Genomic DNA, 13,533 nt, shown 5'->3' with positions numbered 1-13,533 from the left:
GAATTCCTAACAGAGGCAGTGGTATACTACACGTCCCGTCACTATTGTGTCACTTCCTGTGGCACACTACAATTCCTGCGGTATACAACGCTAACTTTCATATACCATACTTCCTGTTGTATGCCACACTTCCTGTGCTATACTACACTTCCTGTGGCATACTACACTTACTCTCATACACCATACTTCCTGCTGTACACCACACTTCCTGTGGTATACTACACTTCCTGTGATACACTACACTTCCTGTGGTATACTACCCTTCCTTTGGCACTCTACACTTCCTGTGGTACACTGCACTATACTTCCTGTTCTCCTTGCCCACAGGCCTGTATAGGTTATGGTGTCCCAATCAGGGAGTTGTCAGCAGGATTTTCAGAGTGATCAATCATGTTTGGGTACTGATGTCAGTCTGAATCCCGCTGATGGCTCCTGGTTGGGACACCATAACCTACACACATCTGTGGGCAAAGAAGGCAGGAATTGTAGCTCTGCGTACCACCGGTTTTCCACTAGAATTCCACTTGAAGGAGGTAAATTCTACAATCTTTAAACATTCTCTAAACTCCACTTAATGATTCACAGGGTTTCTTTGAAACTGGTAAATTAAGGATTTGTGGTTCTCCATCTGCTTGGAGTTAAAAAGGTTCCTTTAAATAATATTTTAGCAATTAAATACCTTCCAAGATTTCCTTATTTAAATAGCTGTTTGGCTAAACATGCGGTAAAATACCTCATTCTTAAATATATATATCCTCTGCTGCTCTGTGTCATGACTTTTCGCCAACATCAGCGCTGGATATCAAACATCTCTGCGACTTGGTTGACAAGGTCTTATTGAAATGGGCCAGGTAGTTGACGCCTAACTGTCCCTATCATGTACCTGCGTGCACGTGTGGTTTTAGAAAGAAAGGAGGGGAAACGTGCACTGTTCTGAGCAGCTGTGGCATGATAAAAAATTAAACTGCAAAACACAGATTCAGTGGCGCCGAGACACTGTCAGTGGAGATTTGATGCTGTCTTTGGAGTCCATAGATGAAAAATAAATGAACTGCGATGATGGCGCGCAATAAAATAAATGCTTAACTGATGACTGAAGCAATTACTGCCATTTAAATTAATTTACCACATATTCCTATTTAATTGCCATGCTGTGCGTGCAAACAGCATATGTCAGTGGAGCCTTGTACAAACAGATAGTAGCGACATTACCGAGCAGTTTTAATAAGGAAATCGCTCTCAAGAGAAAACATACATCAGGATGTACACAACAGGATGTATACGTATATATTGTCTCATGTATCACTTTAACTCATGCTATTACCCGACACCATTTCCGAGGCTATATTCACACATGCTGGGACAGGGAAATAAATTATTATTAAGATTAGGTTATAGCTCCTCATTTGAATAATGGTATAAAAAACCAGTCCGTCACTGCGTGCCCATGCAAATATCCACATGGCTCCCTGCGGTCATTAGCCTGAGCCAGTTTGTAAATGGCTCTCATATCTATGCTTCGCCCGGGGTGGCGTTCAGACGACAGTGACACCACCCACTAAACTGCATCAACATCCACCGACTCTGATCCGACGTGTCTCGCTTATTTGATCACATGACTGGCGCTCGGAGACGACAGCAGGCGACTGTAGTTTAGTCAGCGCTACTCACGCCGCCAGGGCCACCGTTCACAACCGTGATAATCTATGTGACGTCCTCAACATGGGAGAGCGAGGAGAGGACTTGACAAATGAAAATGTACTTCCTCTACAAGCGCAGCTCCCAATAAAGCACTCCGCAGCCAAGAGATCAGATAAGAGATTTCATTTGTCAGGACTCACTGTTACATTTTTCAAGCGGCCGTAAATCAGGCGAGTCGCTGTTTGTGGTTAAGGGCTACTTATTGGAAACGGATCGGGATAAAATATCGGTGTTGCTCCCCCCGGAAGGAGAAGGTGCTTGAATCAGCACCTTTGTGCTCGTCAGCCTTCCTTCCATGCTCCCAATTAATGGCGCCTTGATAAATCGGGCCTGGAGTGGGAATCGCAGCTCTGAAGGGCGTTTGCTCGCCTGTGGCCTTCACAGCGATCCAGCGCTGACTCACATTCATAACCTTTTCACATCTCATAACCCTTTTAATCTATTCCATATTAGCAGAGCGACCTCCGGGAGGGTCAGACACTACGTCCTTGCTGTGATCCATCTGTCACACGCTTCCATCTAATCAACAGCGAAATAGGAATTTCATCTGCCACTATAGAGTCAAAACTGAGATTGTTTTCCTAATTCTACTGTTCATAAAGTTTTGAGCTCTTTTGGCAAAGTTTAAAAAGGAAAACTTCCCCAAAGCAACTTGAATTTTGAAAATATGGAACTTTTTCCATTGAATCAGCTAACAGGAATCAAAAGAGCTGCGGGAATTCCGACGGACGTACTGGATTTGTGAATAGCCTTGTGCTATGGTCCTCAATAATCCATCTTAATTTGTTAGGTCTTAAAACAGCTTCCCTTCCAAAGCGATACAAATGTGCACAAACAAGGACAAAACAAAAAATAAATAAAGCAACTGTCCAAATTGGACAGCGGGAGGAAGCGCGGTGATTTATTTGTCCTCTGTGTGGGATAATAAACAGCCTAAGCAGAAATAGCCGACGACATTCCGAAGCATCCTGCAGGCTTCCAAGTTCAGCTTTTTTCTCCCCTCCTCGCACCACATTACTACACACACCGTGCACATGAGTGCACACGTAAATGTTTGGAAGCCTTCTGACCCGTGCTGACCTTGGGAACCGGGATTATAAAAAGGCAGTCTCGAACGGCGCTTCAAACAATTAGGAAATAATGAATATGTTTTTCTGGTTTTGAAAGAAACTTAACGATTCCTCAGTGACTCACCGGTTTTCATGAGCTTGCATAATGTGAAATACATTTAGTGATCTCACAATGCAGTGTGCAGAAGCTGAAAATTGTCTTAGTGGAATCTAATAACCGGCCCTTCTGAAGGATCCTAATCTCAAAGTCATCCCAGTTATTTAACAATACACCTATTTATTATGTTCCAAACCTGAGGCCTTCTGCCTAATCAAATCGGCGCCTCCGGCGATCACGTCCAGGCGCTCCGCAGCTCCGACTGACCAGAGGTGATGATATTAAATCATCATGGACTGAATGCAGGGCGATAAAAGAAAGCGGGCGGAGGGGAAACGGATTCAATCTGGCAGAGCAGCCGCGTTCGAATAAAAACACAGAAGCTTCCAACGACGCTGTTTAACTTTCAAGGTGATACCCAAGTCTTGTGTTGGCAGGAGACTGTTGCCAAGGTAACTGAAATACTGTTGATAAAGAATGTCAGGCAATCAAGAGGGAGCTGGAGGCACTGAAGCACACTATGATAGGGCGGCGTGTCCACCTCGGCTCTAAATAAGGATGTGGGAAAGCAGGCGATCCATCTGTGACTCTATGGATCCCGCACAGATTCATGGTGATCAGCGCTACAAGGCTGCCTGTCGTCAATCTGTCTCTATCTGTGGGACGCTGCCGCAGTGGGGAAGGAGGGGGGGGGGTGGGGGGGCGGCGGGTAAAGCAACGGTGTCAATAATGACAGACATTACCTGACTGAAATAGACTTGGGAAGGTCACCTGCAAGGCAGATGGGGCTATATGAAGAAATGTCAGTGTTATTCTGTGAAGATGGCAACTGAATATTCAGAAGTATAGTATAGCTCTGCTGCCGTCACCTTTTGGGCCTTGTTATTATCGGTTGGAATTTGGCCCGTGAGTAATTAAGATGTCAAAAAATGTGGCGTCAGATGAAGCGATTTTAAAATATGTGGGTGAATTTCTCACCAAATTTAGGTTTGTCACTGTGGAACCGGCAAAAACCACCTCGTGTGATGTCTTCCTGTCTCGCCAAGCTCAATAATTGAGAACAAGCTAGCTGTGTTAATGAGGCGTTTAAGAACGCTGACGTGAAAAATGTACAGACATTTTGTCTGGTGACACCGTGGAAACAATAGCCAATGCCATTCTGTTGGCACGGCAGCAATGCGTCCTGACTTTAAGTGTTTTATTCAGAGGTCTGAAGAATGACGTCACAGGGTTATTGGAAACAACTGTGCTCCATTTAATGCAGAACTACCTGCTTTTCCTTAATATGTAATGCAGAACTACCTGCTTTTCCTTAATATGTACTTAAAATAAATAAAATCTGTGGGCCGATCTTGGGCTTGTCTGCTTCAAAAGTGGGGGCCAACAAAGCTTCGTCCTACTCTGACCTCCAGAAACCTCCTGGAATGAACACCTCTCATTACCTTCACCTATAGAGGCTGAAAACAATGGCATAATTACCATGAGCACGACAGCAATACTGGCGCTCTTTAAAGATAATAATAATAATAACAGCCTCAGTAAAGCAATGGAATCAGTGTCACGGAGTGAGCCGTGCCACTTACGCACACACTTCATACACACACACTTCATACACACACACAAACATTTCATTTCCATTCTGTTCTGTCTAGGGTTACTCGGTTTAAGCATTTCATACACACCACTTTTTACCATAGCTCACCAGCAGGACATACTTCCTCGTTTGGGGAAGCCGAAGGACTGGACCATGATTGTATATATGGAGGGGTTTTGCGGGGTGCTACGGCACAATCTATTTTAGCGGGGGTGTTTTATTGGGGTAAATTGAACATGTATTTTACTGTGCACTGGGTGGTTGTTGGTGGTGGAAATTTGTTTTGGAAGTTTTACGCATCTTTTTGTATTTTCTTTTCGGTTGTAATTTTGAGTTTGTAAATGTATTAGTGAGTGTAATAATTTTGATAATTGGTTTCACCTGTGGGAGGGGCTACAGGTATAAAAGCCCTGTAGTAGGCCCAAGACAGGGCTTCTTGTTGGTTATTGAGTTGGTTGGTCATTGTTTTGGAGGAAAAGAAATTGTTGGAAACAGTTAAAGTGGTGGGGTGTAAGAGTGTGCAGGGTCTGTATGTATTGTATGGATTTAGCCTGGCATCTTCTGACGCCACTTTATTTTTGGGAAATTAAAATACATTTTTGGAGGAAAGAATCTCCCTCTGTCTCCTCCACCGCCGTTCATCCTTGCGACAATCAGACTACCATCATGATTGACTATCCCCGACAGACCGAGTTACCCCCCCCCCCCCCCTGTAGTGTATTGTAGTGTACCCTTGGGCAAGGCACTAAGTCCCCCAAATGTTCACCTGGAACCCTGCGACAAGCCAGGAGCTCGTCCCTACCAGATCAATAACAGATAAAGTTTCCACTGGTGTGAATGTGGAGAGCACTTGCCTCCCACTGCTCACTGACTGCACGGAACAACAGATTAGCTGCTGTATGGAACCTGATGTCCGTATGCAACATTAAAAAGGAGGATTGGAGGATAATGGAGAGTCTGGGTTGACCTGAGAGCATTTTAAAGCAGCCTGCCTACAGTCCAGACTGGTATCCACTGAACTCCTCATTTTGGCGGCTGCCAGGGGGCGTCCTCCTTTCTAAAAATGTCTGAACAAATCGATTATCTCGGGGACGCGGTCATTTCTGGACTATCAGATAAGGGTCGCTTGACTCTGGCTTGACTCCCCAAACTTTAAAGGGAGGCGTTTCATATTTCTTCTCCTTTTTAAAGCTTTTTTTATATACTGGGATATTACAAAAAAGGACGACTATTTAGGAAATGATGTTCTGAGAGACGCTGCTGCCCATTAGCTTGACTGAAAACCGTTAAAGATGCTTGAAGCGACATCACGCAGCATTTTAATCTATAATATGACAGGAACCTTGTCAAAAAGAAAAGGTTGATTTCATTACAACGTGACAGTTCGCTGCTAAAGCAGCTGAAGTGGATGCAGGGATGGGTGACGTCCTCTCTATTGCTTCCCTCCATCACTCACGCTGACTCTCTTCCGATGTGTGACAGCATGCAAGCTTTTTTCTTTCTTTTTAATTCCCATTTCATTTTCTCTGCCTTTCCGCTCTTCCTGCTCAGAACTAAAGGCATTTCTTGTTTTGATTTCATCTTCTGGACCACTTTATGGTGGAGGGTGCACACCTGGATGAGTCGCCAGTTCATCACAGAGCCCTATGTGGGTTCGGTACCTTGCTCAAGGGTACCTCGGTTGTGCTCTGAAGCTGTTCTGACATCTTTCCCTACTACCAGAACACCTTCTGTGTTTTGTCTCACACTGGGGCTTGAACTGGGAAACCTCCGCTTCTCGGGCCAGCCCCCAACAGGGAAAAACAAAATATTGTGTCACGGTTACAATTTGTATCACACTTTATTTAGACCTTCTAATTGGCTTTTTCAGTTTGAGGTTAAAATAAACATTGTCTGCCACATTAGATATGATGGTTACCGTTGAGTAATAACATATCAGTATTATTTAGGATTAACCAGCCCATAATAGGTGTGCAAACCTGTCCTTCCTGGGCCAATTAGTGTTCTCCTTTTGTTTTTTTAATCGTGTACAAGACTTTATTATCCCCTCAAAAGGGACAGATATGCTGATCTGCCGCTCCTCTGAAGTCTTGCAAAGATCCAATACTTCTTAGATGTGACCCCCCCCCAACTTTTTCTTTTTCATCTGCTCATTTGCGGACCTGAAGAAGGGTTTTAGCGGTCACGCCGTTTAAAGAGATTTCACGCTGTTTCAGCCGTTATGGCTGCGGTAATTACCCGAAAGTGGCACCGTGCAATTAAACCACAACGGGATTAAACAGCACTTGATCCTCGGCGCTGTGTTTTTAGCATGACATCATTCCAGCGTAGATCTGTTGCCTCTTATCCCATTTGTCAACCAGAACCAGATAAATATATCTCAACAATGTGCCACCAGGATCTGAATTCGAATCGTTTCAATCGAATCATTGCGTTGAAAACTTCAAACTGAATAGTACAATTTAAGATCGAAAACATTAGTGTGGAAGAGAACTAGGAGTGTGAAAATTTATTCAGTTTCTAGATAAATATGTTGGGCCCGGCCTGAAAATTCAACTCCCCGTAAAATTTCATTTCTCAAAATTTAAATTCGGTTCACAAAATTTCAATTTACTGGGGTGGAGATTCGGGTAGGAAGAGCAATCGAGCAGGCAACGGAGCGGCCACCCATAGACGGGCTCGACCATGGACGGGGCTGGGACAGAGTAGCTCTTAGGAGAACACTGAGAAAGAATGAAATCATAGTTTGATGAGAAAATATTCATCATTTTAATAGTATATTATCTAAATTTGACCTGTTGTTCTGAGGGGGGGGCGCAGCACCGCCGACCAGCCTCCAACGCTCTGGCGACGTCGTAACCGAGTAACCTCTGATTTGACTGATTAATGCGCTGGGCAGAAATGGAATCAAATACACAAATATGTAAAACAGCAATGAGCAAATTCGGATATCGCTTGAGAACACTTAACTTCTACCATTGAGATTAGCTTTTTTTTAATGCGATGATTTAAAACACAATTTTAAACAATGCTATTGTAATTCATTTGTTCCAGTTTAGCGACTCGATGCAGCTTCCAGTGGCACGCGTGTCAGCTCGTCTATATCTGTCGTATATATCTGTCAGTTATGTCCTGCCATCATGTGCGTTTCATTTTCTTTGATCCACCTGGAAATGTTTGCACAGCCTGTCATTTCCTCCAGTAACATAGGCGACGATGAGCCCTCTCCTGCATCCGTCTAAAGTGGATGTGGGTTAAGATGGTAATTTTCGGAACAGCTCTGCGGGCCTTTGAATCCAGATCCATGTTTGCTGTATTTACACACGCTGCCAACGCATGCTTTCATATCTCCTGCCAGCTGTGACTTTTGTCTTTTTGGATTTTTGTGATTCCTACCGTGCAATTTTGAGTTTGTAAACACAGTCTAGATGTTGTTTATCACTTCAGAGGTAACGCTGGGAGTTTGCTGTTGATCCTGAATGCTTCTTTTTCCAGTTTCTCCCCACACAGTCGGACTAAGTAGCTGTTTGTGAGGAAAACAAACTCCCACGACGCACTTGCTGTTGCGCAGAGCAGAGGGCTACGTCTGGTCAGGCGTACAGGCCCGAGCGGACTCGGCTTTGGCTGTAATTGTGCTCTTAGTGTCTGTTGTCTTTTCTGGGGCTGTTCAGCAACATTTTCCCTGGTGAAAAGAAAAAGAGGGATGCAAACCTTTCTTCTGGTTTGGAGTTTGATTGGTGATAATTGGTGCTTTAACAGTGGCGGCAGCTGCTTTCCTAGTTGTGTAATTACTTGTTAATGGCTGGGTAAATACTCCTGATTAACCTTATTCAGTCTCATCCACATTAATCCACCAGTTCCACAGGTCCACTGTGATATTTTCGATTCCTCACAATCAAAACCAGTGTCTCTTGTCTCTTTTAGTAGGTCTTGAACCTCAAACCAGCCTTAATGGTGCTGGATTACTAAGTCAACCCCTCTACCTTTGAGGTCCACCCTATATTAATTACATCAGGCAGTTTCTAGTATTTACAAGATGCAAAAGCCTGAATGTATCTTACATGATCAACGTTCAAGGACTTAAAAAGCCAATAAATTTAGATTATTAGTCATCTCTGGGTGACCCCTGTGAAGAGAGCGCTTTGAGCTCTGACGGCGAATGGGAAGGGGGGTGGCCGTGGCTTTGTTCACAGTCAAGGCGGCGCAACGGTCGCTTGTGAATACTAAATGATCTGTCCTAAGGGAAACGAATGGGGTATGGCACCGAACAGCCGCCATCGCTCGCCCGCTGAAAACAACACGAGGAAGTGGAACTCGGGGGCAAAACTTTTCCATTGAAGTTCCAGGGCTGTGGTGGCCCGATGGTCTACTCTGCCTCCATTTTCTCTTCCTGTGCACGCTTGACTCGTGCGTGGAAAGAGCAACAACTGCTGTTTAACCTGAAGCACTTATTGTCCAACCGAGGGATTTATGGATAAAGGACGGCCTATGTATAGCAGAGAGAGAGAGAGTTGGCTTCCTCATTCAGTTCTCATATAAAGTATCTCAACAGCCGGCGCCAAACGTGCACTTTGCAATATTTGCAAGATCAACAAACAGGTGCGTGGGAGACCAGCAGGTTTCAAACCAATAATCTTAAACAAGGTTTCCAGTGCTGAGAGCCTTCTTACTGTTGAATACAGTGCAGGGAGAGGGCCGACCGGGCCGGGTCCCTGTTGGACAGCTGCTGTAATGGAAGTCTGCACCGTCTCAATTATGGCCGAGTCCCCGATCAGTAGATGTGGAACTCGAGACTGCAATAAAGTGCCTGGTTGAAGCAGGAAGGCGCTTTTCTACCGAGACCGAGAAAGAAAACAGAATAAAAACGAACGCGAGTCACGAAGCAAATAGTGCGACAACGGCGGCGGGATATTAGAAATCGATGAGGGCAATGACGAGGGCGGAGGGGTTCGAAAGCTGCAGTACGGAACCAGAGCTCCAATCGTAGTAAGGAAATCTTCATGTAAAACCCCCCCCCCCATGAATTATTGATCATGCACGCACACCTGCATCCATTATGCAAAGCCGCGGACCCCTCAGTGCAGAGCGACATGATATGGCCTTATTTATTGTGTATGGGACAGCAGAGAGGAAGTTGATAGTTCAGTCACTCAGTGTTTCCATATTATCATTTTTTTTTAATGGTTCCAGATGAGAATTGCACAGGTGTGTGTATATAATGTCCCCCCCCCCCCCTCCCAACCACCTCCCCAGAGTGAGCAGCTCATTTACTCTGCTAAGCATTTACTAAGAGCAAAATCTCAATAGTGTGCAAACGTTGCAAAATTTAGAGAACAAAATAGTAAGCAGGAGAGGCCATTTATTAGTTACGGTCCTGATTGAACTATCAGTGAGGATTTTTTAGATCATCGGCCAATAAGAGGATGATAAATAATGCAGAACAGATTAAACCGCTCCCCTCCTGCACTCCATTACAGTTGCAGGTGCTCTTATGATGTTGGAGTGCTATCAGGCAGGCACCAGGGAAAAATTCCGGGAGTTTTAATACAAAGGCATCTTACTGGTGCTACCGAGCATTAGTCATCCTGCTTCGCTCGCTACCAGTTAGCCTTTCCGAGCTTTGAGCGTCCATAAATGAAAGGTTATGAACCCTAATTTAAAATGCAAACGCGTAGGAGAAGATAAATATCTGTTATTGGTGCAGGTCCTGAAAAACAAATTACGACGCTCTCAACCATGTCCCCCATCATAAACGCCCCCGGTGGCAGCCATTGTTCCCTGAATATTACAGTTTGCTCACGAGTGGACTGTTCACTTTAATACGGTGTTGCACCATTGAACACCAATAATGCATGAATCAGTGTCCGGCTCACCTTCTGCTCCTGCGGTGTTCCCTTGTGATTCGGACCGCTGTGACATTCACCTGCCTCCCATCAGGGGCAAAGTAACAGACCAGTAGCTCTGACCTTTCCTCGACCGGTGATTTAGCCTGCCTGTCCGCACCGATAACCCTCTATATCAGAGGCTGGCGCAGGCGGGGGGGAGGGGAGGGGGCTCAGGTAAAGCACCCCTCGGTCACCGCCACCCGTCCACCTTTGAAACCCCCACGCCCAGCACACTTCAGCCCTCCTCTGTTCTGCCTCAGACAGTGGCCATCCATCCATCCATCCATCCATCCATCCATCCATCCATCCATCCATCCATCCATCCATCCACCCACCCATCCATCCATCCATCCATCCATCCATCCATCCATCCATCCATCCATCCATCCACCCACCCACCCATCCATCCACCCATCCATCCATCCATCCATCCATCCATCCATCCATCCATCCACCCACCCATCCATCCATCCATCCATCCATCCATCCAGACTCAGGAAACATGGCTGCTGTCATGATCAGTTACAGGATTTTATTCACTGTAGGAGCTCCAAATGAACTCTGTGTTCACAGATCTTTTGTTCTGCCGGCGTTTCGGTTCTAAGACAGACGTTCTTCAGGATCGGGACTATCCCATTCGTTCACGGTCTTTTGGCAGACAGACAGAGGGAGAGAGAGAGACATAGAGACAGAGGGAGAGAGGACAGCTGCTCCAGACAGACAGCTGCAGCTCTCCCCTGACTTCAAATGCAGTTTTTCTCCCTTTTCTCTCCTAAATGCAGACACCTACTACACGTCTGCCCCCTCCCCATCCTGCTGCACTGCCGATGAAAGCTGAACCCTCCCCACACCTTCTTCACTGCAGAGAGACAGCGGCCTTCATCTCTGTAGCAGTACGCCGTCATTCCTCTCCTGGAGGCTTTTTTTTTCTCACAGCCTGATGAATAATGTGTAACAGACTGTGTGTTTATGAGACAGAGCCTGCAATCAGTCTCTGATGACCAAAGGAGAAACAATCGTCTTCCATTTAATCGGCCTCCCTTTGCCCCCTGTTCTCATCAAACTTCAAAATTTCACTGTTCTGTTGCCATGGCACCTTGAAAAATCTGCTGCTGTGATTTCCCTTTCTTTGCAAGACAGCTATTCTCTCTATTTATGTCTGCTCACCTCAGAGAAATCCACTTTGAATTTATTTGAGTCCACTTTAAGAACGGAATGTAATAATAGATTGTTTAAAAGGGGAGGGAAATGGTGAAAGGATGGAGTAAAATGTTCTGCTGGGCACCTTTTGCTGGAGTCTTTGTTAATTCTCCGTGAATGAGTAAACCCAAAGGAATAAGGGATTTAAAATCGCTCTCCTGCGAGGACAGACTGTACCCCTGATTCAGGCTGCAAGACAAATAATACAGATTAAATCGAAGCGCTTCGCCAAATTCTCCCATCTTCCCAAAAATGCCTCCCACTGCAGCGTACTAGGTAGGTTCACGCACACCTGTCATGCCTGGCTGAGTGGTTTAATCCTGCAACAACCGAGTGAATAAGGTTTGAGGAGTCTTTCACCGACTGCATCTGAAGTTTTGTTTTTTATTCAAACTTGCATTTTCGGGAGACGCAGCGGCTAATTATCGTGCACTTAAAATAGATCAAATGATGTTGTCAAAGACTGAGCTTTTCCCATAGAGGCTCCCGTGACCTTTGAACTGTTTAAGGCTTTTTAGAACTGCAAATTTAATGAGTGCATGGGTTGATGCTAAACTGACGGTAAAACACACTCGTCAACAAACAGAGTTTTGTGAGTTAAATGAAATCAGGCAAGTTAAATGATGGAAACGAATGCTGCCGTGTGTGTGTGTGTGTGTGTGCGTGTGTGTGTGTGTGTGTGTGTGTGTGTGTGTGTGAGTGAGACAGAGAGAGAGAGAGAGAGAGAGATACATACATATAAAATATGTTTGGAGCTACTGGAGATTATCATTCAAAGTCAGCCAGGACATTTATCAGTTAATTAAATCATTAAACGTCATGGATACACACTGATAGCGTCAATCTCAGATCGTGATCTGAAGAAAAAACAGGCATGTTGAATTTTTTGGCATTTACTTTGATATTTGATATTGCTTTTCTTTATACGTGGTCTTGCTGTCTGTCAGCAGCCAATAAAATAAAATCAGATTGTCGCCACACTCCTATTTTCTTTCCTTCCCCCCAAAATATAATGAGCACATGCACATTATTTTAGTGCATGACAAAGGGGGCGTTATATCGTAGGTGTCTTTTCCTTAATTATCTCCACAGAAATACAATATCCTGTCTATTTTTAAGGCTGCAGGAATTCATTAACTGTTAAACAACAGACATGATGGATGAATTCCTGCTCCAGTGTAAAGTGAGACCGAGTGCTCATTGAGACACTGAAGTCCCGCCACAGCCCGCGCAGGTGTGCGATTGTCACAAATTGTGTACAAAACCTCCTGCGTCTTGGCCCAGGAGGTTTTCATTCCATAAGAAAACATAATTTGGCGCTTTGGATGAGGTTGTTTGTACAACGTCCTCAATAAAACTTAATGGTAATGGTCAAAGTTGCTGCCTGAGTCAGTCCCCCCCTCCTTGTGTTCCCAAAGAGCAATCATCTTTTTGTACTGTCAGCTTTTAAAACAAGTGCAGCGGATCTCTTGTGACGGAACCGATATCTCACACTTTCCCAGATGGCCCCTGATGACTCTTAAAAGAGCCTCAGATTACAATTTTTAACAATAGAACATTCAAAAAAATACAACAGGGGCCACAGATCCTGAAGACGGAGGAATAATATTCACACACATACAGAGGACACTAGAGTGACCTGGGGTCAGTGACCTTTATATCACTAAAGTGACCACGCTACCACCTGTAACGGTGGTCGAACACTTTCCTTTTTGATGTATTGAATCAGACATGACACGTTGTGTTAGAGCGTCCACCCCGCCCGGTGGTCGCTGAACACGAAATTACACAAAACGCCTGTTTCTAATTCACCTCTCAGCTGTCATTTGCAGACCCCACACAGCTCCATTCTTCAGTTGTTGCTGCTAAAAACATGCGGATATACACTCGCCGGCAGTTGATTTGTCAGCTGCACATCAAATCGCGCGAAACCCCACGTTCATCCGCATGCCAAAGGTACGAAATGTAGCCTCCCTTCCCTGTTCC

This window comes from Takifugu rubripes, chromosome 11, assembly GCF_901000725.2.
Source record: "Takifugu rubripes chromosome 11, fTakRub1.2, whole genome shotgun sequence".
Lineage (NCBI taxonomy): Eukaryota > Metazoa > Chordata > Actinopteri > Tetraodontiformes > Tetraodontidae > Takifugu > Takifugu rubripes.
This window is presented reverse-complemented; position numbering follows the sequence as displayed.